We start from the raw sequence: 26,318 nt of genomic DNA on the forward strand, positions 1-26,318 counted from the left end.
ATATTTCTTCCACTACAACCACAATATTTTGGAGAGATCGCTGAGCCTAACTGTTCTGGCATGCCCGTTAGCCTCCGTCCTGCTTCAGCAATGAATGCAACGGGGCACATTCTGAGGGAGATGCGGTCAATCAGGTTGCAGGAAAACCACGCTATGCTTTTTTTTGAGATCCTGAAAAGGACAGAGGGGCCATGTATATGTGTGCAGCTGGATATGTAATTGCAGGTGGCGTAGCAAATTCTGCTGAAGCCCCACTGCCTGGTATGGACGGTAGCTGTGCATGTTGCAGCAGAATTGTGCATGTGAGATCAAGGGGGCATGTCATGTGTTTGAGCACTTCACTCCCTTCCGGAAGCACGTGATTCCCTGAGTCCAAAAATATTTGTAAGTTCTTTGGATGACCTGTGGACCGATCTTTCACGATGAAGAATTCCTTAAGAAGAATAGATCTCGGCCCACCATCCCAATGCCTCCATCTCAAAACAGCAACCTCCCACTGCCCTTAGTCTGCAAGGCAGTCCTTTCAAGTGCGATGATGACGCCGGGACCTTCGTTGCCTATTGTACGAGCTGAACTTTTGTGCTCATCAATTCAACGCTCTTTCCATCAACTCATCTTGTCTTTTGACGCTTCGTGTTTTGTGCTCCTTTGACTATCGGCATATCGGGTGACTGCAAACACTGAAGTTCTTGCTTACGGAGTGTGGAATAGTGTTTTCAAGTGATCGCTGTTCTGTCATGTTGACGCCGAGTGAATCTTTCTTTGGCAACATGGGCAGGCTGACAGCAGCGCGAGCGAAAGTAATGGCAAATTTCTTGACTTATTTCTGAATGTGAATGTTCTTTAGAAAAGGGATGCGGCGTTGCTTCTCCCCCGTGTAAAGGTCACGCATTCCAGACGTGGTTATGAGCGAACAGTTGCCGCAAGTGTTTGAAAAGAGCAAGAGAGGAAGCAGCCCTGCCCCGTGTGAGGATCAAACTCAGGACCTTCAGATGATGAGACTGACGTGCTACCAACTACGCCAACGAGGCCAGCTGCAGTACACAGCCGGAAAGTTTGCCTCATGGATTTCAGTCGCCCGTTCCCTAATCTTTAGACGCCCTCTGCTGGATGTTGCATTTGCCTTTTGATCTCACCGATACTTTTTTGGTCTGTTTCTGTTGCAAGTCTGTTTTTCAGATCTCACCTAGCACAAGTCTCTCTGACTGAAGTGGCCTCTCTGCTTCAGCATCGTGCCCTCACTCAGCCTTTAAAAACGTCACTCGGACTTCTGACATGCTGACATGAAATGTCAAGAGAGAGTGGCGGAGACGCTTAAGGCAGAGAGAAGATGAAGAGGGGGCGTGGCTGCGAAATGATTGACAGATGCATGACGCTCTCCGTGACCACAGGCTAAAGGACACCTTTCGGCACATCAAGCTCTAAGCACACACCTGGAGGACGTGGGAAATGATCCCGCTACCTCTCGCATGCAAAGCGAGCGCTGTACCATGCAAGCTAACCCCCCTCGCTGGGGCTCATGCCTCGGTGTCGCCTAGTGCCGCTTGTTCCCCTCTTACCGGGTGCAGTTCACTGCCCTTCGTCTGCAAGGCAGTCGTGTAATTGCGGCTTTCTTGACTTATTGATGAAGGTCTGACTGGACGAGCGAATGACGCCTCTCCCCCGTCCTCAAGCTCGCTGACAGAATAAAATGGAAAGTGCTGCCGTGGCTCATTGGTTTAGGGGTATGATTCTCGCTTAGGGTGTGGGAGGTCCTGGGTTCAAATCGCGGATGAGCCCTTGTGTGTTCTTTCTGTCCTCGTCCACAAGACTGGGAACTGATATCCACATCACCTTGCAGCATCTGCTTATGGCAAACGATGGAATGTGACTAATGACTGAACGAGCCTGGTGAATACTCATCACGTGGCACAATGAGAGCGTGCAGTCAGCTGTCCAAGGCAGCAACCTCATTGCTCGTTCAAAAGAACACGTACTGAAAACTCATCACCACTATGTCGTAAATGAGCACCGCGATCGGTTGTTGTCATGCGTCCTTACCTGGGAAATGCAGAAGCAAAAACTGCCCTCTCTCAGCCACCGAAACGTGTGCGGCTCGCCTTGCACTCTCTGCGCCTCGCATATTTATGGAGCTGTCTGCTCTTCTTTCTGTTGAAGTACGCAAGTTATGGGGCGTACTGCAGACTATGATGTGCTCAATGACAGCTTTCAAGATTTGAAAACTATGAGCTTGATGGCTCAAGTCGAACGAATGTGGTTGTTACGCAATTGATGATCAAACGCACGTATTCTAACGATTCGTGAGAGTATGTTCTAAAGGTCCCTGGCTCGATCCCGGGTTTCGGCATTTTGTTTCATCGCGCTCTTTGTTCCTCTCTCCAGCGCCCTCTGCCTAAAGTGACGCGTCCCTTTCTCAGCCCGAAACGCAAGCGAGACACCAGCAGCAGTCCCTACAGGTTTCTGTAGTGTAGCGGCTATCACGTTCGCCTAACACGCGAAAGGTCCCTGGTTCGAGACTGGGTGCAAACAGCCTCTTCTTGCACGCTCCTGCACTTCACAGAGGTCTTGAACCACCAGTCATTTGTTCCCAATGTATTTCCGGTGCCTTCATGCACTCTTGTACCAAACGCACGTTTTTTCTGTACCTGGAGCCGATCATTTGCAATTGGGCTGTCCCGACAGACCAAGACGAGCTCTGTCGGCTCAAAAGCAGCGCAACACCTGCGAGAACAACAGAAAGATTAGTACCCAGCGGGGGCCTCTTAGTGAGCCCAAGATCTAATCAAGAATCGACTCCAGAAACAGGGCTTGGCGCATTGTTCCATACTCCGACCACTCTTGGTGTAAACAGGTCCCTCCTGGTCTCTGCATGAAATGCACTTTCCTGCGTTTGCTTTGGTGTAACTGGCTTCCCATGCATGGGCGAATGTGAAGAAGATCCTTAGTAAGTCATTGAAGAAACCCGAGAAGAGGTCGGAGTGGCCTCTGTCGTTCATCAACGATCCAGTCAGGCAGTACTCCTCTGTAAAGCGCCGTTTGTTCACATCGATTGGCTTTTTTTTGCCTTCATTCATGCAAGTAGTAAAAGCAGACGCCCCTATTCTGCCGTGACCCGGATTTGAACCAGGGTTGTTGCGGCCACAACGCAAAGTACTGACCACTATACAATCACGGCGAGTTACCGATACACACGTGGCAGGGCGGAAAAGGCTGTGCTCTCTTCGTGTGACATAATTCGGAAAAGTCCTGACGTTGCATTTCAACTGAGTCCCAGTATACATCGACCCTTCGACACTCTGAGTGACAACTCTCTTGCGTGTTTTCTCATATTTATGTAGTTTGCTTGCATGATGCCCGGAACAGCAGGGTTGTGCACTCCCATATGGTCTAGCGGTTAGGATTCCTGGTTTTCACCCAGGCGGCCCGGGTTCGACTCCCGTTATGGAAACGTGTCAATTTTGCCTCCTGCTTTCCAAAAGATCAGCAGTGTGTACGAAGGAGCCACATTAAAACTACTCAACGTGCAAAACGTGCGAGAAGAGGGGGCGCTTGTTTCCAGCCGAAACTTCTCGCGTGTGAGACGAGCTGACCATCGCTGCAGGAGGTGGGAGGGTCACTCTGGTAGACAGGGCTGACCTTCGGCAATAGGATTTATACTCTCCAAGATGATATTTGCACTTTCTGGAGAGGCGATTTTCTCCACTTCAGTAGCCCGATTTCGTCGATTGCGTGGAGAGGGCTGTAGAATGTGGCGCCGTCTTTCCTGCTCCGTCCATGACAGGCGTGCTGGTCTCTGGAGAGAGAGCACGGTCCATCAGCGCACCCCAATAAAGGCACTGGAAGCAGCTGAATCGCATTGGCGAAGCTCAGCGCTGGGCCGCTGGGCACATCTGACCACAGTTTCCGTAGTGTAGTGGTTATCACGTTCGCCTCACACGCGAAAGGTCCCCGGATCGAAACCGAGCGGAAACAGACCAGACTTCTTCTGTCGCCACGCACAAAATGGGATTGGGGATTGGGGATTCGCCTAGTGATCGAACAGACCCACTCACCTCTTAGTGTGGCGGGATCTGCACAGTGCATGTCGCAGCGCATCCTGCTTTCACTTCAATGCGCGTCCTGATGTACCCCGGTCTCCCGCGTGACAGGTGGGGACAGGTGACAGGTCCTATACTAACGAGGAAGACATCACTCTCTCCGACCCCCGGCATCGTGTCCCGACCCACCGTGCTGGAAGCCGACTCGTGCTGTGATTCCTTTACGGAGCAGAAATGACAACCGAGGAGCCGAGAGATCATTTCAGCATTTCGCGTCTGAACGGAAAACACAAACGACCAACTCGGAATGATTTGCCTTTGACGCTTATCAAAGCGTTCTTTGTGCATCGAACAGACCCACTCACCTCTTAGTGTGGCGGGATCTGCACAGTGCATGTCGCAGCGCTCCCTGCTTTCACTTCAATGTGCTTCCTGATGTCGAGTCGTGTGCCGTGCGGAGGCTCTGAAAGCGAGAGCAATGAAAAGGTGCACGACGCTGTGTTAGAAAACAGAGAAGTGAAAGGCAGTCCTTTCTCTAAGGAGGTAAAAGAAAAGCTACTCCCCGTCGGGGAATCGAACCCCGGTCTCCCGCGTGACAGGCGGGGATACTTGCCACTATACTAACGAGGAAGACATCACACGCTCCGACCCCCGGCATCGTGTCCCGACCCAGCGTGCTGGAATCCGACGCGTGCTGTGATTCCTTTACGGAGCAGAAATGACAACCGAGGAGCCGAGAGATCATTTCAGCATTTCGCGTCTGAACGGAAAACACAAACGACCAACTCGGAATGACTTGCTTTGGACGCTTTTCAAAGCGTTCTTTGTGCACGACAACTGCGCCGCCTAGCAGATACAAATGGGTTGTACAACTTTGAAGTAGCAAATGGAAGAGGGCTAAGCCTCCTCTCTTTTAGCCCAGGTTCGATCTGTCTCCCAGAATCACCAGGGCGCACGCACACACACACACCCATGCCGTTGAAGTACTCTGCTTCATTTCTAAGGGCAACTCAACATTCACTCCTACCCCGAGTGCAGAAAAGACAGCGTCTGCAGCAACAGCAGCTCAGGTCTCTGCACAGGAGCTAAGCTGCCCCCATCTCCTCTGCTCTGCGGCTCCTACTGAGTGGAGTCCTGCCTGGAGCCGTGTTTGCAGGCGGCGGCTCCCCGCACCCTGTCTGTGCGTCGTGTCCAAGAGCTCCTGGGAGGAAGAGAGAGCCCTCCGACTCGGGGGCTTTTCCACGGTCTGTGTGAGGAGGGGCGGGTGTGTCCAGCAGCTTATCGAGCGGAAGCCTGGGGCGGCGGAGAGCTGTGATCGTGCAGACCTTGAGGTGTCACCTCTTTGTCTGCTTTCCCGCCCTCCCTCCGCCCAAGCTCTGCTCCAAAGTAGCCCGGCAACCCCTCACACCTGCACGTGTCACAACCTAAGGTGTGGTCATGAGACACCCATGGGGTGTTGTTCTGTTCTTGCTAATTGTTTCCTGCCCGTCGCAGGCAGGAGTCCATGCGAGGAAGATGCGCTGGACAGAGCTCAGAGGACGCACCTGGGTGGCTTTCCTTCTGAGTGACGTTCCTGCAACACTCTCCCGCTACTCTTGGTGCGCTCATGCCGCAACACAGGAAGGCTGGAGCAGGTGGCTGTGGGCTCTGTGCACCGCCGAAATAGCTCAGCTGGGAGAGCGTTAGACTGAAGATCTAAAGATCCCGGGTTTCGGTGTTTTGTTTCATCGCGCCCTTTGTTCCTCTCTCCAGCGCCCCCTGCCTAAAGTGACGCGTCCCTTTCTCAGCCCGAAACGCAAGCAGCAGCAGTCCCTGCAGGTTTCCGTGGTGTAGCGGCTATCACGTTTGCCTAACACGCGAAAGATCCCCGGATCGAAACTGGGCGGAAACAGACCAGACTTCTTCTGTCGCCACGCACAAAAGGGGATTGGGGATTCGCCTAGTGCTGTGATCGAACAGACCCACTCACCTCTTAGTGTGGCGGGATCTGCACAGTGCATGTCGCAGCGCATCCTGCTTTCACTTCAATGCGCGTCCTGATGTACCCCGGTCTCCCGCGTGACAGGTGGGGACAGGTGACAGGTCCTGTACTAACGAGGAAGACATCGCTCTCCGACCCCCGGCATTGTGTCCCGACCCACCGTGCTGGAAGCCGACTCGTGCTGTGATTACTTTACGGAGCAGAAATGACAACCGAGGAGCCGAGAGATCATTTCAGCATTTCGCGTCTGAACGGAAAACACAAACGACCAACTCGGAATGACTTGCCTTTGACGCTTATATACCTCTTAGTGTGGCGGGATCTGCACAGTGCATGTCGCAGCGCTCCCTGCTTTCACTTCAATGTGCTTCCTGATGTCGAGTCGTGTGCCGTGCGGAGGCTCTGAAAGCGAGAGCAATGAAAAGGTGCACGACACTGTGAAATAAACATTAATAAACGCATATATAACGTCGAAAACACATCTAACACTAGGAGTATACGGCACTCTGCACAGTGTACGAAGTAAATTATTTTCGCAGTAATTAATTATATTTACTATATTTATTATACACGTGTAAATTAATTACTGCGAAAATAATTTACTTCGTACACTGTGCAGAGTGCCGTATACTCCTAGTGTTAGATGTGTTTTCGACGTTATATATGCATTTATTAATGTCGTCGATTTTACGGTTGCAATTCGACGTTGATTATACGTCGAGGCGACGTATATATACGTATAGCCGTATTTTCGGCGTGAATATACGTATATTCGACGAATCAATGCCCACAGCTTGGCATACAAGGGTTTTGTGGAGGGGTCTTGCCACCTGCCTGAAAAAAAAAACAGTAAAATGTTTGAGTGCCTATAGAGTTTCTATTTTTATTTTCTTGAGAAAAGTTGATACCATTTCCTGGAAACCCCGTCCCCCATCAGTGCGCGGTGCCCGGGGAAAAATCTGTAGGGGGGCGTCTGATATTCTGAGCGGGGGTGATATTTCGGTTGAAACGGAGCTGTACGGTGCAGCTACCCAAATGAAATCTCGCAGCTATGCCATTAATTAGTGCTTTATGATAGAAGATATCGACTAGCAATCTGGTATTTGCGATGAAGTTCAGTTTCACATTTTTCGTCACTCTCACTGGAGAGTATTGCCTGGAGCGAAAAGTACCATAAGCGTTCATTTTTGCAGCTACATGGACGTTCTGAATCGTTAAGAAAAAATGTTGTAAAACCAACAGAAAGCACAGACTGCTATAACTAGTCCTAGTTATATAACGATTTTAAGTATAATGATAAACTACTGCAAGGAATCGGTCCACCTGAGCAAACAGGATCGTAATGTTGACACTCAATAACGACACTGATATGTGCAGCTCCTGGACGGATAGCCCTCCTGCCCATCAAACAGACTGAGTGACTGTTCGTGTCATTTAGTGTTGTCTGACCATTGACAAAGTACAACTATTTTTTAGGGCGCAAATTAAGTTAGGTAAATCTTTTTGCCAAAAACTGAAGGGGCAACATTCCCCCCTCCCCCCGTGATGCCAGGCCTGTCCCCATCCTATTCCATAATGTCATTATATATAATACCATACAACAGTGACCGATCCTTACTAACTACATGCGTTAAAATTGCACATCAGCTCATAGCAGGGGGCACATAGCCGCGATGTATTATCAATGTTATATTTCAACCATAATATCGACAACATTAATAAACGCATACGTTGAGAAAATATCGAACCCAGCATATTTTCCGCATATATACCACAATGCATTGCTAGTATTCGTTGGTCACAATTTTGGACACGTTTTTCAAACGTAGAAGTATATCCGCAAATATCTCAGCAATCCTCTTTTGACGAGTAAGTATGAACAATAATAATACTATCTGAATACATACAGATCTTTCTTAATATTATTTTGATTAAAATAGTACGTGAATAAGCAAAAAATGGCACATAAAATAGTGTGAATGGGGAAGATGACACAAAATTGTTTTGCCGTTTCTCTATTCTTATTCTATGTTGTACTTTCAAACTTTGGGTACTCTTTAATTAGGACAGACTTTATTGCTCAACTGCTATGATGCAAGCCAAATTTTATACATTTATTTCAGTTTTGAGCTTAGTAAACCGTTCACTTTTTAGATTATACTAAAGAAGATAATCATCATTTATTTGGGAAGTAATATTATACAATTTTCTCCTAGCTGCGGTGCTGAAGTCCCACCCTACATCAACAGAAAAAGAAATAAAGGAGCATGCAATGTGTTACTTGAAGAATGCATATGAAAGACAGGGGGCCAGGAGATCTGGACACTGAAAATAATAGGTTTTTGGTTCTAACTGTTAGGACAATTAGACAGGGTTTGCAAATAGTGGACAAAAATCGTCTTAACTTCCATTGTAATATTTTTTTTTCTTGGAAATATAGAAGTTGTACATTTTAAAATGTATATTTGAATCAAAATGTGGTTTTGAGTTAGTGTGTTAATGTAATTAGTTTTGTGTTTGTCATTACTATACTGTATATTGCCATGTTACCAGAATTTGTAGCTGAAGTTTAAGACTAGTTGTGTTTTTTATGATTATTGCCCATATGTTGATTGTTGATTGATTGTATACAATGTATAATTTGAAATACATATGTTTCAGGTGTGAATGTGTATTTTCAGAATACATTTCTAAACCTAATCATTGGCTTGGTTTACTTGTTTCTACGCCTATAAAATCTATCTTTGATGTATAATAGACCTCTACCCATATACGTATAATAGACCTTTAATGTTATCCGTATAACAGACCTCTACCCATATACGTATAATAGACCTCTAAAGTTATACGTATAATAGACCTCTAAAGGTATACGTATAATAGACCTCTAACCATATACGTATAATAGTCCTCTAAAGTTATCCGTATAATAGACCTCTAAAGTTATCCGGAACTCCAACCATATATGTATAATAGTCCTCTAAATTTATCCGTATAATAGAACTCCAACCATTTATGTATAATGAACGTCTAAACATAGACGTATAATTGACGTATAACTTTAGACGTATATTAGAATTTCATTCTAGACGAATTGTAGACCACATTTAGACGTCTAAGGTATGCGTTTAATAGACGTATATTATACGTCTTTTGCCCACTGGGACTACTGAATGGCGTAGACCTGAAAATAAAACTCACGCGCAACAGAGATGCTTTCTGCTTAATGAACAACATCGGAGAACACAAACTGAGCGTACTCTCTGCATCTTTGTTTGTGAACGCCGAAGCACTCCTGACGGTCGCACCACTAAATACCTAAATACCCCATAGACCGCGTACAGATGAAAGTCTTCAGCCTGCCTGCAGGGAGCCATGTGTGTAACCAAGAAAACCTCTTTCTCGGACAGTTACCCAAAGTGGTAATTTTGGGGTTTGTGGACAAAGCGGCATTCAGCGGCAGTTTTACACAAAACCCCTTCAAATTTAAACACTACAACATTAACTTTCTGGCTCTCTACACGGACGGTGAACAAATCCCGACTAAACCGCTTCAACCGCTTCAACCAGACTTCCAGAATGGACATTGCGTCGGTGAATATTTTAATCTGGTGGAAACATCCGGGAAGCCTCTGAAAGTCTTTTTTTGTGTGTAACAAAGTTGCATTTTCATGTCCGGACGGGGAGACTTTATCATTCCGACATGAAGCCACCCTTAAGTCCTCTGAGGCGTGTCTGTCTGCAAGGCTTGTATTTTGGAAATGTTTTTTTGAAACGGAGAACGACTTTGAAATAGGCTTCCGCCGGCGCCTCGCGATCCAGGTAAGATTGTAGCAAGAACGCAGCGGCGGCGGGGTTTGCTGTAGTCGTGGCCGAGTGCTTAAGGCGATGGACTAGAAATCTATTGGGGTCTCCCCGCGCAGGTTCGAATCCTGCCGACTACGTTGTCCACCTCCTGTCGTTGTGTTCTGGCGCAAGCAAAGAAGCGCACCTCTTTGCTGTTCCTGGTGGTTTTAAAACGCCAAATCGCTTGTACCCGCTGCCTTGGAAATAAATTCTTCAGCGTCTGCAAATGGCATTTTGCAGCTGGAAGCAGATGTCGACGCGTTTTGCACAGAGCACCAAAAAAGCGTCTTTTTTGAAGGTCCAGGCACTGAGCATTGGTGATTTAGTGGTAGAATTCTCGCCTGCCACGCGGGAGGCTCGGGTTCGATTCCCGGCCAATGCAGTAGCTTTTGCAGCGAGCGGCTCCATCACTTGCATCCCCTTGCAACTTGCAACTGAAAACCCACTGAAGCTAAGCAGGTGTGAGCCAGGTCAGTACCCGGATGAGGGTGAGCTACAGGGAAAGACAAAGCTTCCAGCTGGAAGCGGTGTTAATGGTGCCGGCGGGGGGGCATTCACCCTGAGGTCTGTGCGGGTCCCAATTCCCCAGCATAGTGACAGAGAAATAAACATATTTTGGCAACTTTGGTCACCCCCATTTAACTTCTGGGGCAGGAAAAGCACACTTTTCAAAACTTGTTTTTCAGCTCGAAATAAACGTATTTTTTCAAACCTTGGAATCCCAATGTAGCTGCCTGGCTCATTAGAGCCCACTGAGTCAGCCCTTAACCCCACTGTGCAGAAGCTGTCAAAACGGGTTTTTCAGCAGAAATAAACACGTTTGGGCAACTTTGGTCACCCCCATTTAACTTCTGGGGCAGGAAAAGCACACTTTTCAAAACGTGTTTTTCAGCTTGCTGTGACCTCTGTTTTACATCTCATCCAAAAGACAGCGCCCTTTTACAACACAGCGTCTCTGTCACTATCATAAGTGACTGCCATCATAAGAATATGAGTCCAATATTTTAGAATATAGTCAGAATGACTTCTAACCTTACCTGTGGTGTCTTTAATCCCTATTGCTCAATGCATGGTGTACGTACTGCATAGATGTGTCTTGAGAATGAGGAATGGGCCCCTGAGACCGTCATTTACCTGTTTCACAAATGATCGTATTTTACTAGAGATTCTGTTTGGGATTCAGATGTGCATTCGGACAGCAATCCCTTTCAAGAAATGATACGTACTGGATGAGGTCAAAGGTGCTGGAACACTGTATTTAGGATGTGTTTGCAGTGATTGTGTGTCTCCTGCTTCATCGCAGTGATATATAGATGTGCTCCTGTAATTTATTGGTACATGCCCAGGGCAGTAAGCAGTCTGAGGATTTATTTCCAGACGGCATAGAGCAGTGAAGCAGTGAAGTAGTGCAACACACTGGATCATTATATTATTAGAATCTATTCTACTTAAATTATTACATTATACACAATTTGAGTTCATTTTAAAAAGTAAAAGGTAATGAAAGGAATGCATTTTCATAAGAAAGATAATACCGATATGCATGTGATAATCTTCCTTATATCATGTAGTGCGTCAGTTGGACACTTTGTGGGCTTGAAATACAAAGCAAATCATGTTCTATGGTACAAGTTAAATACAAAACGTAAGCTTTTATTTTAATTAGATTTGTTTATAAAGCATAAGCAATCATTTATTACATTAATATATGTGAAAATGACATTTTAGCATCATAATATTACATAAAGGTCTCTAGCTTCAACACAGTGATATATATATATATATGCTCAGTGATTTATTGGTACATGCCCAGGTCAATAATCAGAATGAGGATTTATTTCCAGACGGGCTACAGGTAGTGTTGTGAAATACTTCAACACACTGGATCGCAGATTTAGACCCCCTGCACTCTTACTCCTTAAAAACCAAAGAAATGAAGATATGTAGCAATCACATTGTAACAGGGGTGACAGTGGCTTAATGCTTATACTAGTGGACTTTTGGTACCTTTAGGGTACGGTGTTCCCTGAAGGGCTCTCAAACCCCGCATTTCAGATGCCTAGCTGTATCACTGATGTGTTGCACCTCAGAATCACTTTTAACCTTACCTCTGGTATCTTTAATCCCTATTGCTCAACGCATGGTGAAAGTATTGCATAATTGTGTCTGAAAATGAGCAATGGGCACCTGAGAGACTCATTTGCCTGTTTCACAAATGATCATATTTGACTAGAGATTCTGTTTGGGATTCAGTTGTGCATTCTGACAGCAATCCCTTTCAAAAAACGATACATTCTGGATGAGGTCAAAGGTGCAGGAACACTGTATGTGTTTGCACTTATTCTGTGTCTCTAGCTTCAACACAGTGATATATATATATATGCTCAGTGATTTTTTGGTACATGCCCAGGGCAATAATCATTATGAGGATTTATTTCCAGATGTGCTAGGGGTAGTGTTGTGAAATACTTCAACACACTGGATCGCAGGTTTAGACCCCCTGCACTCTTACTCCTTAAAAACCTGAAGCGTCTGGCGTCTCGCCGACGTCGAACACCCCCCTCAGGCTGTACTCGTACTCGGCTAACTGCTGTGGAACCCTGCGTGAGAAGCCGTTGGCCACGGTGACGGCTGGCGACCCACAGACGCCCCACTATCGGCCGGCTCCAGCCCCGGCTGGTCCTCTAGAGCCTCCCCACACGGCTCCTCCTCCCGGGCCTGGTAGGGGGCCAGCCGGTCTTGGTGCAGGACCACCACTCTCCCCCGTGTTCGCAACCGGACACGGTAGCAGACCTCGCCCACCACCCAGAGTACCTCAGCGGGCCCCTCCCACGACGGCGCCAGCTTAGGGCTGAGGCATTTGCGGCGGCGCGGGTTGTACACCCAAACCGAGTCCCCGGGCTGGAAGGCAGGCCCCCTGCAGCGCAGGTCGTAGTGCCGCTTCTGCCGGACCCCCGCCTGTGTCAGGTGGGTCCGTGCAAAGCTGTGCACCTGCTGCATCCGCTGCCGCAGGTCCCATTCGTAGTCCGGTCCAGCCAGCGGTGCCGACCCGTCTCCGGGCGACGGGCCGAAGACCAGGTCCACCGGGGTTCACATTTCCCGGCCCAGCATGAGTGAGGCTGGGGTGCACCCGGTGGATTCCTGGACCACGGTCCTATACGCCCAGAGTGCAAGGGGGAGGTGGCGGTCCCAGTCCCGTTGGTGCCGGGACACCAGGGTGGCCAGCTGGGTGGTGAGCGTACGATTAAACCGCGCCACCAACCCGTTGCTCTGGGGATGCAGAGGTGTGGTCCGCGTCTTAGTGATCCCCAGGCGCTGGCACACTCTGGCAAAGACCTGGGACTCGAAGTTACGCCCCTAGTCACTATGTAACTCCTCCGGCACCCCCAGCCTGGCAAACATCCCCTCCAGCAGTGCATCGGCCACCGTGGGGGCACTCTGGTCCGGGAGGGCGTAGGCCTCCGGCCACTTCATAAAATAATCCATGGCCACCAAGACGTAGAGGTTCCCGGCCTCGGTGCGCAGAAACGGGCCCAAAACGTCCACCCCCACCCGCTCCATAGGAGCCCCCACCTGGTGTTGTTGGAGGGGGGCCCGAGAGCGCTCGGGGGGACCCTTCTGCGCCACGCACACTGCATACGTTCGGCAGTACCACTCCACGTCCCGGTGGCAAAGACCCCAATAAAAATGGCCTCGGAGGCGCTACAGGGTTTTTTTACCGCCAAAGTGCCCCACGCCCGGCTGGCCATGCACTGCTCGGAGCACCGCCCCGCGGAGCGACCAAGGCACCATCAGCTGCCACCGTACCTCGCCACTGGAGGGTACCCGCCACCCCCGGCGCAGCACCCCGTCCTTTACCTCCAAGGCCTCCCACAGGGCGCAGGGGGCCTTGACGGACTTTGGGTGTGGGGCGAGCTTCTCTCGCGTAGACCGCACTCCGGCTACCACTCCCAGCATGCCCAGCGGTACTACGAGCGCCTAGGGGCGCTTCCTCCTCACCACCAGGCGAGGGCGTTACAATACATAGAATATGCATGTAAAACGAACAGATCTTATCGAGAGGGTTATCAGAATACAAAAGGTATATATTCAGTCAGTTACAAAGTGTTACACATATCAAGAGGACATACATTCAGTATATCATTCATTTAGACCATTTCATAAATGAACCTGGTAATAACTTCTACATTAGATACTGAAAACAAGTACATAACTCTTAGGAATTGAATTGATATCAACTGGTTGGGATAACAATTGAATTCGCGAGCAGTAATGCAGTGAAGTTGAATACTCATCCAATCTCTGGGGATTCAGATCTCCTGCGGGCACAAAGAAACAGTTGCAGGCTTGTTGCTGTCCAATCCGTGCTCTCTGTCTAGGTGCCAGGCTGTGCTGTGCGGGTTGCGACGGTGCGCTGCTGATGCTCACTGACCGGCTAGTTAGTGTTGGCTTTAACTAGCAAAGTTTGTGCACAGGAGAAAAGATGACTGTGGGTCCCAGCAAGTCAAGAAGAAGACCGGTTCGTTCCTGATGAAGAGCTAGTTCTGAATAGTGATTCAACTGTCCACAGTTCCGACCTGTTCACGAGGCCTGCTGCTGGTGCTAACCTCGGGTGGATCCTCTGGTTACTCTCTGGCAACCTCCGCTTTAGACTCTTAGAACAAAGGAAAGTTCTGGCACTCGGACACACTGGCCGTTCCGTGGTTGTCCGGGCTGAGTCTCAGGATGGTCAGGAGGCGCGCTGTGAGAATGTCCTGCCCTTGGGAGCCTTCTGCTCCTGGGCTGTCCTGCCCTGGAATTCTCCTTTGAATTCCCTTTAGAAAACTCCACAGAAATCTCTACTGAATTCCCACTGAATCTCTCAGGCTCTCTGTGTTGCCTGTTTTTACCTGGAGGAACTTCAGCTCGTTGATTGGCTGAAAGTTCCATGGGCATCAGAGTCCCACGTGGGTTACTCGGCCCTACCAGTCCCTGATTGGTTGATCAAGGTGAGATATGAGTCACTTACTCCTGACACTTAGGAATGCAGTCCAGATGTCCATCTGGCACTCCCTAGACAGATAAGCGCCAATGGATGACCATTGATCATGATAGCCAGGCTTAGCTAAGTGCATCCCCCTTTGGGAGCTGTCCCTTATCAAGGGAAACCTTAAATCAGCCTGCATGAATAGTTTCTCTGTGGCTGCACCACAGAGATGAACAGAGAGATGAGGCCTAATTTGGGAAAGCTCAGAAACACTTAATTCTTTCTTATTAATAAGCCTCGCCGCTACACCGCCCAAAGCACTTCTAAAACAGGAGATTCGCGTTTGGGAAAACAGGTCTACGGGTCTGAAACCTGCTCCACGGAAAACAGCTCTGTTGCGCTTTTGATCAAAGGGAGATTCGCTGTTCTTACTTTTTGATGACATAACACCCAAAGGGGCTTCTTTGGAGCTGGATTCCAACCAGCATCCTTAAGTTTCTTGGCGGTATCCTTTACAGTCCTCTGTTCGGTCGACAAGGGACTGAAGGGGGCAGCTTTCCTCACACATACAGTGCAATGTACAGTAGTGTTCCCCTTAATTGAATTCGCAGTTCTGCATCAAACCTCTAACTCGTTTCCTTAGCTTGGATTTAAGCCACGAAGCAGGCTTCTACTGTATAAACGTCTAGAGGAATCACAAACTATTTGAGAGGCCACCATCCCAGGGGGAACTGACAAGTCTATCCCTAAACACCTAGCGCAGTCTCTCGAGAGACTGTCAAAAATCGCTTTCTCCGTTTGCGTTGCAAGTAAGTGAAAACGCGGTCTCAACCCAGAGCCACTTGGCAGCAGCGGCACGTAAATACCGTTACTGTTACTGCTCGATACCGACGTTAGCCTACTATACCATGTTCAGCCACCGCTAGAAAATGCACGGCTCTAGAACCGGAGCAAATGACAGGAGGGCCAACGCCGAACGGGCACACGTGTCAGACATGGAGCGCGACGAGGATGGGATTCGAACCCATGCGTGCAGAGCACAACGGATTAGCAGTCCATCGCCTTAACCACTCGGCCACCTCGTCGAGGGATCTGGGCTGTCCGGACATGGGTTGGCGCGCTCCAGATGATCTTTTTCTTTTTTTTCCCTCGTACTCGAGGGTCATTTTCCTGTTCCACGTGCGATTTCAACATTTTCCTTGGGAGATGCCAAGCCAGCAATTAATTCTCCAGGACCTTAATTCTCTTCTCTTGCAGCATGAGATCATGTCCTTCTTTTGGCTCCCTCCAGTTCTGATAAAAAATCTCATTCTTAGATTTGTTAATTTTTGCAGAGGAAGCCAAAGAGAAACGCTCACAACACTGCAGAGCTCTGCTAATTGAGGTACTGTCAGAGAGGAGCAGGGTGACGTCATCCATGTATAGAGATGTCTTTACCTCTCCTCCCCCACTTCCAGGCACTGGTATCCCATTAATGGCCTGATCCTGGCTCAAGGCACAGGCTAAGGGCTCCGTAGCCAAAACGAATAACAAAGGGGATAATGGGCAGCCCTGCCTCACTACTGAACAGACTTCAAAGGGGTGTGATCTATTGCCATTAACCATTACTCTGCTGTTGCTACCTGTGTACAGCAGGTTAATCCACTTTCTCATGATGGGGCCAAAATTCATGTGCTCAAGTACCGATGTTAAGTACTGCCGGTTTAGGCGGTCAAAGGCCTTTTCTAGGTCTACACCTAAAACGCACAGAGGGAGGGAGCGATCCTCTGAGTACAGACAGACATCCCTCAACAAGGCCAGGTTGTCGCTCATCAGGCGTCCTACTATCCCACAAGTCTGTTCTTTCCCTACCAGTGAGGCCACTACATTTTGTAGGCGCAGGAAAAGGGCTTTGGACAGGATCTTAGTGTCCACGCCTAACAGGCTGAGGGGTCTCCAGTTCTTTATGTCATTCTTTGCTCCTTTCTTAAACAAGAGAGAGATAGTGCCTTCTCTTAAGGAGTCAGGCAGCAATTCTGTCTTATAGCTTTCCTCGAATAGGAGCAGTAGCGGATCCTGAAGCAGATCCCAAAAGGTGCAATAAAATTCTTTAGGGAGCCCGTCAGCACCCGGAGTTTTCCCCTTCTGTAAGCTCTCCATAGCCTGTCTCAGCTCTTCTACTGTCAAATCCCTCTTAAGTACTTCCCTATCTTCTTCACTCAAAACGTTTTCTAGCTTTGAGGTAAAAAAATGAATTTCTTCATCCTTTACCTCTGTAGAGCTGTACAGTCTTGAGTAGAAGGCCTCGGTGCAGGAGAGGATAGCACTCAGCTCTGTTCTCTCTTGTCCCTCCTCATCAACTACACTTTCCATGACAGACTTGGAGCCTACCACTTTCCTGAAAAAGAAGCGAGTACACTTCTTATTTTCTTCCAAGAACTGCACTCTGCTTCTTAACAGCACTCCTCGACTACTTTCTTGGCTATGCTCCGGATGTCCTTTTTTAAAAGGGTGATATCCTCGAGCACATCGAAGCCACTGTGCAGCATCGTGTAGAGACGCTGCAGCTGCCTCTGTTTCCTGGCTAGCACTCCTCTCCGTCTGGCAGCAGCCTTCCTTCCCTCAGCCATGAAAAAGGCCTTTGTCCTCATCTTCACCTCCTCCCACCACTCTCCTACTGACCCGTACAGACACTGCAAGGACAGCCACTGTGATAGTTTCTCCTTGTAGCGGGATACTACCCCCTCGTTCTCTAGCAGCTTTGTGTTGAGTTTCCAGAGGCCTGGGCCAAAGACAGTCCCGCCCTGGAGTTCCACTCTACACCCTAAAGCCTGATGATCTGAGAAGAAGACAGGCTGAAGAGTGACCCCAACAACTTTCACTCTCTCTGAGACAAAGCAATAGTCAATTCTGGAGCTGCTATTCCTCCCTGACCATGTATATCCTGCTGTTGTGGGATATATACATCTATATGTGTCTGAGAGTTTAAAGTCTTGAACTAAGTTTTGCAGGGCCAGTGAGCTGGAATCCAATTTTATCGGAGAGCTAGACTGCCTGTCTGTGTGCTCTAAGATACAATTAAAATCCCCTCCCACTATCACATCTGTGCTACTTAACAATAGGGGAGAGAGTGCCTTGAGTAGCTCCACCCTTCCTCCCACGTCAGTAGGACAATACACATTGATTAGCCGCAGGTTAACGGTCCCCCATTCCACATCCACACACAGCAACCTGCCATCTATGACCCTCTGAATACTTTTCAATTTGAAAGCCCATCCTTTGAAAAGAATGGCCACGCCAGAGGCTCTGTTGTTATTGTCCCCTGACCAAACAGAAGGCCCTTTATCCCACCTATCTTCAAAGCTTTTATACCTCTCTTGATAGGCTAAAGCACACTCCTGCAACATCAACACATCTCCCTCTCTCTGCTGGAGGTAATCAAAGACACACTGGCATTTAACTCTGTCATTGATACCTCTGGTGTTAAGAGAAATTATGTTTAGAGCCATATTACATAAGAAAGTGGAACCAGTCTTTACAAAACACATTTCTCTTCGGTCTCAACTGTTACCTTCTTCTTTTTCTTTTTCTTCTTACCAATTTCCTGCCAGCCATCCTCTGAATGAGCCTTCATCAGGGTGGCAGCAGTAAAAGCGTTCACGGAGTCCATTTCAAGGAAGGGGGTAGAAGGAGGGGTGGAGGGGTTCCAGCTGTCCCCATCGCCATGCTCTCCTTCCTCCTCGCTCGGGGAGAAAACAGAGTCATTTTTCCTTTTCCTCAAGTCCAGCTCCTGGGAGCACCGAGGGGAAAGGGGTGCAGCCGATGCACCAGTCTCCTCTTCCCCCTCACCCACCAGCTGTTGCAGATCCTCCGTGATGGACTGGATGGAGGAGAGGAGGGCATCTGTAGCACTTGCAGAGTCTGAGAAAAGCAGCTCCGCTGAATCCTGGGTATCCTCGCTGGACCCGCTCCACCGGGGGGCCCCACACTGGCCCTCGTTCTGAGGAGCAGGAGTGGGGGAGGGGTCCTCGCTGTTCTCTGGGGTTTTCAAACCCTCGTGCTTGTCTGGTGCAGTCTGCGGTTGTGGGGGCGTAGTGGATTTCTCTTCCACCGGCCCCGGAGCCACAGCAGGACTGATCCTGGCTGGAGGCTGAGACTCTTTGTCCAACAAGGGTTCTTTGTTTGACTTGTTGTTTGCTTTGGCTTTTTCAGGCCGGTTTGGCTGAAACAAGCACTGCCTCATCCTTTCTCATTTTGAGTTTATAGGCGTAGGCGTGAGGGCAGTTCTTAAAAACGTGTCCTTCCGAGCCACATAAATTGCACTTTGGCAGCATTGAACAGTCAGAGGCTTAATGTCCCTGTTTGCCACAGGTCTTGCAGCATTTCACAGTGCAGGACGATGCCAGGTGTCCCACAGCACCACAGCGCCGACACACCTTTGGTTGTCCCACATAAAAAACATAGCCATTGCAGGCGCCCAGCCGGATTGTAGAGGGCAGGTGCCTTAAGCCTCCATTTACATTGTCCGGTAGCAAGCGAACCTCGAATTTCCTTGTTCCTGTTTTTATACCGTCAACATCTCTAACCTCAGTTCCATGGTGGACGGTGCAGTACTGCTTAAGCCAGGTGTGAATGTCCTCCGTCTTTGCCATTTCCGAGAACATAACAACCTCTCTCTCTGTGTCAGAGGCTGCAAGTTGATCTTCTCAAGGGCAGGAACTTTCCCTCTTTTTGCCTCAAACACATCCACACATTGTTCAAACAGAGAATAGGTAGCAAAAACAACCTCAAATGCTTTCTGACCTGGGAGAGCGAAGATGAAATACAAGTGCCGAGGTTCAAAGCCAAGTTCCTTCTGTAACACTTTTCTGCTGAACTGCATACGATCCATGAAGAGGTCATCCAAAAGCTCAAAACGTACAGCATTCTTGCGGGATCCAAAGGTTGCCATCTCAAACTGCAAAACAAACACTGCTTCCACAAAACAAGAAAACAATCCAACTACTCCAACTACAGGCTGATCAAGGTATCTCCCCTGCCAGGTAAGCCGAGAGCCGCAGGCGATGAGCCCGGAGCTGAACGGGCCCCACTGGCTCGTTTGTAAGGCCAGGTGCATTGCCAACCACGACCGGCAGGGGAGAGGACTTGAAGGCGGCCTGGGCTCCTGCAGCTGTCCAGCCACGCACTCTGGTTTCTCTTCATCTCGTACAAATCTTTTGCCTTTTACTAAAGATTTCCATGGAGAGGAGCATGAATGAGTTCCATACAATTTTTGTGCTTCCCTGCCTTTGGGTGGGGCGCAGCTGGGCTGGTCAAAGAGAGAAAACAAAACCGCTCACAATCGCTCTTATTACGGCGACTGTGGCCTTCTGCTCTGCGAGTCCTCGGTCTCCGCCTGTCTGATTGGCGCTCTTTTCTTTGGGGGGCGGGAAGTGTCCGGCCGCAAATATGAAGCGTTACAGCAACGACATGCCATGAGACGATTGATAACGATTTCCATAGGATCCCCGCGGTTGCCTGGCTACCGTCAGCTTTGCGCAGTGGCAGTATCGTAGCCTGTGAGGTTTAGCCGAGGCGCGATTATTGCTAGTTGAAAACTTTTCCCAATACCCCGCTTCCGCCGGTTTCCAATACAATCGGCGAAAGCAATTTTTGAGCAAGGTGTTTAAAGACAGATTTTGTCATGGTAACATCATGGTAGAAAGAAACAAGCTTGTTACGTCTCAACAGAAACGCTCTTTAGCTCTTTCAGCGTTATGCAGAGAACAGCGTCTGTCGAGATCACTTTTGAGTCAGCGCGAAACGCCGTGTGCTGTCAGTTTGATTTCATATTGCTCGTAGCGGCGCCCGGCTTTTGTCTGTCAAACGTTAGGTTGCGCTTCTTCATGCTGCATCGTCGGCATGAGTGGAGCTCTTTAAACGTCTGTACTTACTGCGCCCCATAAGAAATTGTTTGTCCCCGTTCAAAAGAGATTGTGCGATGTCCTGCTGCGTTCACAAAGCAAACCTTTGACAGTTTGAAAAGAGGAATTTATTCTGCTTCCTGTGCGTGCAGTAGTTACAAAGTTGAACGTCTTTACACGATCTGCTGCAGTTTTCAGTGGGCGGGCTTTGTCAGATGGCTTTGAAAAACGCACTGTGTTTCGGCTCGGGAAACATCATGAGCAGTGTCCTGCATGTTTTCTGTGTATAGCTGTCTTTTAACGCATACAGAATTCATTCGAAATCATTGATTTCTCCAATTAACAAGGGTCCCTTTTTGAACCTGCGAGAAGCATTCTTTCAATGTAAAAGATTTACTCCGAGGAAAGGCAGCATGACATTGAGAGTAGCTCAAGCTTTCAGCACCCGTATCGGACTGCGTGTATGCAGACACCGCTCAGAATCCCCTGTAAGATTCTCCCTCAATTCCGTTGTGCAGTGCTTTACCTCTTTCAAAAGGCTTCACTTTCCTAGTCACATTCCAAGACTCATCGAACCCGGGCTGTTTCCTCCAGCGGTATAGTATTGCAGTGAGACAGCACGATGCCTGCAAGACTATGTCACGCTAAACGCCACAGATTGTGTTTGTCCCTTCGTGTCAGTCGTCCTGCAGCCACGGGAAGTGGGACACAAACATGCTGCAATGCTTTCAGGACGTTTGGATTTGTTTGTGCAACATCCGAGAAGAGTACTTGTGGCTTGAATGTGAACTGTACGTGCCCGCCCCCTTTCCTCTGTAGTGCATGAGTTCCTCCCGGCATGCCCTTCGTCATTGTTCTGTCATCTTGTATTTAAAGGGTTGTATTTCTGCTGCTGAAAATAAGCAACGGTTTTCTCACAACGCCCTTTGTTCCCGACGGAGCCCTTGTCTGTCATGAAATTCTTTAAAACCTCAAGCTAGAAGAAGAAGACGACAAATATGAAGCGTTACAGCAAAACATGCCATGAGACGATTGATAACGATTTCCATAGGATCCCCGCGGTTGCCTGGCAACCGTCAGCTTTGCGCATTGGCAGTATCGTAGCCTGTGAGGTTTAGCCGAGGCGCGATTATTGCTAGTTGAAAACTTTTCCCAATACCCCGCTTCCGCCGGTTTGCAATACAATCGGCGAAAGCAATTTTTGACAGTCTCGTCAGAGCGTGACATAGTCTTGCAGGCATCGTGCTGTCTAACTGCAATACTATACCGCTAGAGGAAACAGCCCGGGTTCAATGAGCCTTGGAATGTTACTAGGAAAGTGAAGCCTTTTGAAAGAGGTAATGTCGACGCTTTTTTAACAGAGCACCAAAAAAGCGTCTTTTTTCAAGGCAGGGGTACTGAGCATTGTTGGTTCAGTGGTAGAATTCTCGCTTCCCACGCGGGAGGCTCTGGTTCGATTCCCAGCCAAAGCAGTGGCTTTTGCAGCGAGCGGCTCCATCACTTGCATCCCCTTGCAACTCGCACCTCCTGTCGTTGTATTCTGGCGCAAGCAAAGAAGCGCACCTCTTTGCTGTTCCTGGTTGTTTTAAAACGCCAAATCGCTTGTACCCGCTGCCTTGGAAATAAATTCTTCAGCGTCTGCAAATGGCATTTTGCAGCTGGAAGCAGATGTCGACGCGTTTTGCACAGAGCACCAAAAAAGCGTCTTTTTTGAAGGTCCAGGCACTGAGCATTGGTGATTTAGTGGTAGAATTCTCGCCTGCCACGTGGGAGGCTTGGGTTCGATTCCCGGCCAATGCAGTAGCTTTTGCAGCGAGCGGCTCCATCACTTGCATCCCCTTGCAACTCGCAACTGAAAACCCACTGAAGCAAAGCAGGTGTTAGCCAGGTCAGTACCCGGATGAGGGTGAGCTACAGGGAAAGACAAAGTTTCCAGCTGGAAGCGGTGTTAATGGTGCCGGTGGGGGGGCGCTCACCCTGAGGTCTGTGCGCGTCCCAATGCCCCAGCATAGTGACGGAGACGCTGTGTTGTAAAAGGGCGCTGTCTCTTTGGTGAGATGTAAAACCGAGGTCACAGCGCTCTGTGGTCATTAAAAATTACCACCAAAACTTTTGACAAAAGCTCTTGGTAATTGATGGTCTTCAATAATGCTTCTCCTTTAGGTACAATTTAAATCAGCTGAAAAATGCTGTGAAATGGGGGGTCACTTCACGCTAGTGTAGGATTTGGGTTACAAGAACCATGAAACTGCACGAGAAAGCCCGTACACTGAATTAGCAACATCGACACCAAGAGAAAGGATGACAAATGGCTTTTATCTGGAACTTTTCATGTCCAAGGAGCTCAAAGTGCTTTCTGTGTACAACAGGGCCACTGAACTCCACACTGGCCACTGAACCACAGCAGTGGCTTGCTGGCTTGACATCTCCCAAGGAAAATGTTGAAATCGCATGTGGAACAGGAAAATGACCCTCGAGTATGAGGGAAAAAAAAAGAAAAAGATCAACTGGAGTGCGCCAACCCATGTCAGGACAGCCCAGTTTTGTTGATGAGGTGGCCGAGTGGTTAAGGCGATGGACTGTTAATCCATTGTGCTCTGCACACATGGGGTCAAATCCCATCCTTGTTGCTCTCCATGTCTGACACGTGTGCCCGTTCAGTGTTGGCCCTCCCGTTCTTTGCTCCGGTACTAGAGCCGTACATTTTCTAGCGGTGGCTGAACATGGTATAGTAGGCTAACGTCGGTATCGAGCAGTGACAGTAACAGTATTTACATGCCGCTGCTGCCAAGTGGCTCTGGGTTGAGACCGCATTTTCACTTACTTGCAACGCAAACGGAGAAAGCGATTTTTGACAGTCTCTCGAGAGACTGCGCTAGGTGTTTAGGGATAGACTTTGTCAGGTCCCCCTGGGATGGTGGCCTCTCAAATAGTTTGTGATTCCTCTAGAAGTTTATACAGTAGAAGCCTGCTTCGTGGCTTAAATCCAAGCTAATGTAACGAGTTAGAGGTCTGATGCAGAACTGCGAATTCAATGAACGGGAACAGTACAGTACATTGCACTGTATTTGTGAGGAAAGCTGCCCCCTTCTGTCCCTTGTCGACCGAACAGAGGACTGTAAAGGATACCGCCAAGAAACTTAAGGATGCTGGTTGGAATCCAGCTCCAAAGAAGCCCCTTTGGGTGTTATGTCATCAAAAAGTATGAACAGTGAATCTCCCTTTGATCAAAAGCGCAACAGAGCTGTTTTCTGTGGAGCACGTTTCAGACCCGTAGACCTGTTTTATTTGTAGGGCAGGGCGCATTCCCAAACGCGAATCTCCTGTTTTAGAAATGCTTTGGGCGGCGTGAAGTGAAAATAAGAAGTGGGCTCCAGATGCACATGGAAGCAATCAAGTGTTTCATCCGAGCTGTTTCAAAGACTGCCCAAGAGCCTTCCTTTCACAGAGGCGCAACGATTAATGATGGGGGTGCACCCTTCAATGCGCCTTACGACTGTAGGGAGTGATTGAGACGATTCGTAGCGTGTGCTCATTTCTCTCTATTCCCTGTGTTGCAGTGGTAGGATGACGTAAATTACTGCTTCGACACGTAACGGCATTATAATCAAGTGCAGGAGCTGAGCCACGGCGCCCCAGGAGTGTTGTCCTTTTGCAGCCACTTAGACACACCTTTAGAAAAACATTTTGTTAACAGGCATTCTGCCTCAGCCTAAACACCTATAGCTTGCAAAGCGCATGCTATTAGACAGGCACCTCTGCAAGATCTTAAGAGTCTCTTAAACTAGTGATAGTAAGGTATTCCCAATGGGCGATGTTCGGCTTTCAAATCATCTCTCCGTGGAAGCGCCGAGATGCAGCTGTTTATGGCTTAGAAGCAGCTGACTGTTTCACTACCTAGCTGATCACTGTCAGTCAGGGAGCTTAGAGGTGAAAAGCCTGTCTAAGAGACAATTCGCCGTCGATCAGTTCAATATGTTCCGTACCAGCTCGGCGCACCCGAGATCATCTTGGTAGCCGTGTAGCTCATATGAGTGAGAGCGTGTGTGTGTACCACCGTGATTGGATGCCGGCCCTTCTCAAGTCACAGTAAACCTTCTGCTCAAAAAAAGTGAGCTAAAACCTCACTCTGCACAGTAAAACCTCAAAAAAAGTGAGGTTTTATTTAATCTCTGACCAAGGGAAACGTTTCATTTTTTCAAAGAAATGTTTGTTAAAAAATGAAGTCATAGTTCTATGGGATTCAATCAGAGACCGTGCGATATGGAAGTCAGGAACCTAACCCACAGCGCCAACAGCACAGTCACGTGCTGAGTGCTGAAAAAGCACTACAGAAACATTATCGACAGACAATGTACAGTGTGTACTATTCTTGTGTTGCGGTACATGAATATAATTATATCGTTATTAATTTCTAATTTATAACTTTATAAATTTACTTTATAAATTTATTAACGTTATTAATTAATTTCACGACGCACAGACAGGGCGCGGGGAGCTGCCGCCTGCAAACACAGCTCCAGGCAGGACTCCACTCCGCAGGAGCCGCAGAAAAGAGGAGATGGGCAGAGACCTGAGCTGCTGTTGCTGCAGACGCTGTCTTTTCTGCACTCGGGGTAGGAGTGAATGTTGAGTTGCCCTTAGAAATGAAGCAGAGCACTTCAACGGCACGGGTGTGTGTGTGTGCGTGCGCCTGGTGAGTCTGGGAGACAGATCGAACCTGGGCTAAAAGAGAGGGGGCTTAGCCCTCTTCCATTTGTTAGTTCAAAGTTGTACAACCCATTTGTATCTGCTAGGCGGCGCAGTCATCGTGCACAAAGAACGCTTTGAAAAGCGTCAAAGGCAAGTCATTCCGAGTTGGTCGTTTGTGTTTTCCGTTCAGACGCGAAATGCTGAAATGATCTCTCGGCTCCTCGGTTGTCATTTCTGCTCCGTAAAGGAATCACAGCACGCGTCGGCTTCCAGCACGGTGGGTCGGGACACGATGCCGGGGGTCGGAGAGTGTGATGTCTTCCTCGTTAGTATAGTGGCAAGTATCCCCGCCTGTCACGCGGGAGACCGGGGTTCGATTCCCCGACGGGGAGTAGCTTTTCTTTTACCTCCTTAGAGAAAGGACTGCCTTTCACTTCTCTGTTTTCTAACACAGCGTCGTGCGCCTTTTCATTGCTCTCGCTTTCAGAGCCTCCGCACGGCACACGACTCGACATCAGGAAGCACATTGAAGTGAAAGCAGGGAGCGCTGCGACATGCACTGTGCAGATCCCGCCACACTAAGAGGTGAGTGGGTCTGTTCGATGCACAAAGAACGCTTTGATAAGCGTCAAAGGCAAGTCATTCCGAGTTGGTCGTTTGTGTTTTCCGTTCAGACGCGAAATGCTGAAATGATCTCTCGGCTCCTCAGTTGTCATTTCTGCTCCGTAAAGGAATCACAGCACGAGTCGGCTTCCAGCACGGTGGGTCAGGACACGATGCCGGGGGTCGGAGAGAGCGATGTCTTCCTCGGTAGTATAGGACCTGCCACCTGTCCCCACCTGTCACGCGGGAGACCGGGGTACATCAGGACGCGCAGTGAAGTTAAAGCAGGATGCGCTGCGACATGCACTGTG

The 26,318-nt window shown here is 48.7% G+C and overlaps 10 non-coding genes across 10 annotated transcripts; 7 read left to right on the forward strand and 3 right to left on the reverse strand.

Annotated features, from left to right (window-relative positions):
* Positions 1–3,103: 3,103 nt before the first annotated feature.
* Positions 3,104–3,175, reverse strand: trnah-gug (transfer RNA histidin (anticodon GUG)). Its single transcript has one exon. It is a non-coding gene; the product is annotated as a tRNA-His (tRNA).
* Positions 3,176–3,376: 201 nt separating this feature from the next.
* trnae-uuc (transfer RNA glutamic acid (anticodon UUC)) lies at positions 3,377–3,448 on the forward strand. The gene has a single exon. It is a non-coding gene; the product is annotated as a tRNA-Glu (tRNA).
* Positions 3,449–4,595: 1,147 nt separating this feature from the next.
* trnad-guc (transfer RNA aspartic acid (anticodon GUC)) lies at positions 4,596–4,667 on the reverse strand. Its single transcript has one exon. It is a non-coding gene; the product is annotated as a tRNA-Asp (tRNA).
* A 5,508-nt stretch (positions 4,668–10,175) lies between these two features.
* Positions 10,176–10,246, forward strand: trnag-gcc (transfer RNA glycine (anticodon GCC)). The gene has a single exon. It is a non-coding gene; the product is annotated as a tRNA-Gly (tRNA).
* Positions 10,247–15,833: 5,587 nt separating this feature from the next.
* On the reverse strand, positions 15,834–15,915 carry trnas-gcu (transfer RNA serine (anticodon GCU)). Its single transcript has one exon. It is a non-coding gene; the product is annotated as a tRNA-Ser (tRNA).
* Positions 15,916–19,991: 4,076 nt separating this feature from the next.
* LOC148632491 (U5 spliceosomal RNA) lies at positions 19,992–20,108 on the forward strand. Its single transcript, XR_015934333.1, has one exon. It is a non-coding gene; the product is annotated as a U5 spliceosomal RNA (small nuclear RNA).
* A 230-nt stretch (positions 20,109–20,338) lies between these two features.
* On the forward strand, positions 20,339–20,483 carry LOC148632492 (U4 spliceosomal RNA). The gene has a single exon (XR_015934307.1). It is a non-coding gene; the product is annotated as a U4 spliceosomal RNA (small nuclear RNA).
* A 1,307-nt stretch (positions 20,484–21,790) lies between these two features.
* Positions 21,791–21,932, forward strand: LOC148632493 (U4 spliceosomal RNA). Its single transcript, XR_015934355.1, has one exon. It is a non-coding gene; the product is annotated as a U4 spliceosomal RNA (small nuclear RNA).
* A 1,328-nt stretch (positions 21,933–23,260) lies between these two features.
* Positions 23,261–23,342, forward strand: trnan-guu (transfer RNA asparagine (anticodon GUU)). The gene has a single exon. It is a non-coding gene; the product is annotated as a tRNA-Asn (tRNA).
* Positions 23,343–25,724: 2,382 nt separating this feature from the next.
* trnad-guc (transfer RNA aspartic acid (anticodon GUC)) lies at positions 25,725–25,796 on the forward strand. Its single transcript has one exon. It is a non-coding gene; the product is annotated as a tRNA-Asp (tRNA).
* Positions 25,797–26,318: the final 522 nt, after the last annotated feature.

This window comes from Lepisosteus platostomus, unplaced genomic scaffold, assembly GCF_059453375.1.
Source record: "Lepisosteus platostomus isolate fLepPlt1 unplaced genomic scaffold, fLepPlt1.hap1 Scaffold_61_H1, whole genome shotgun sequence".
NCBI lineage: Eukaryota > Metazoa > Chordata > Actinopteri > Semionotiformes > Lepisosteidae > Lepisosteus > Lepisosteus platostomus.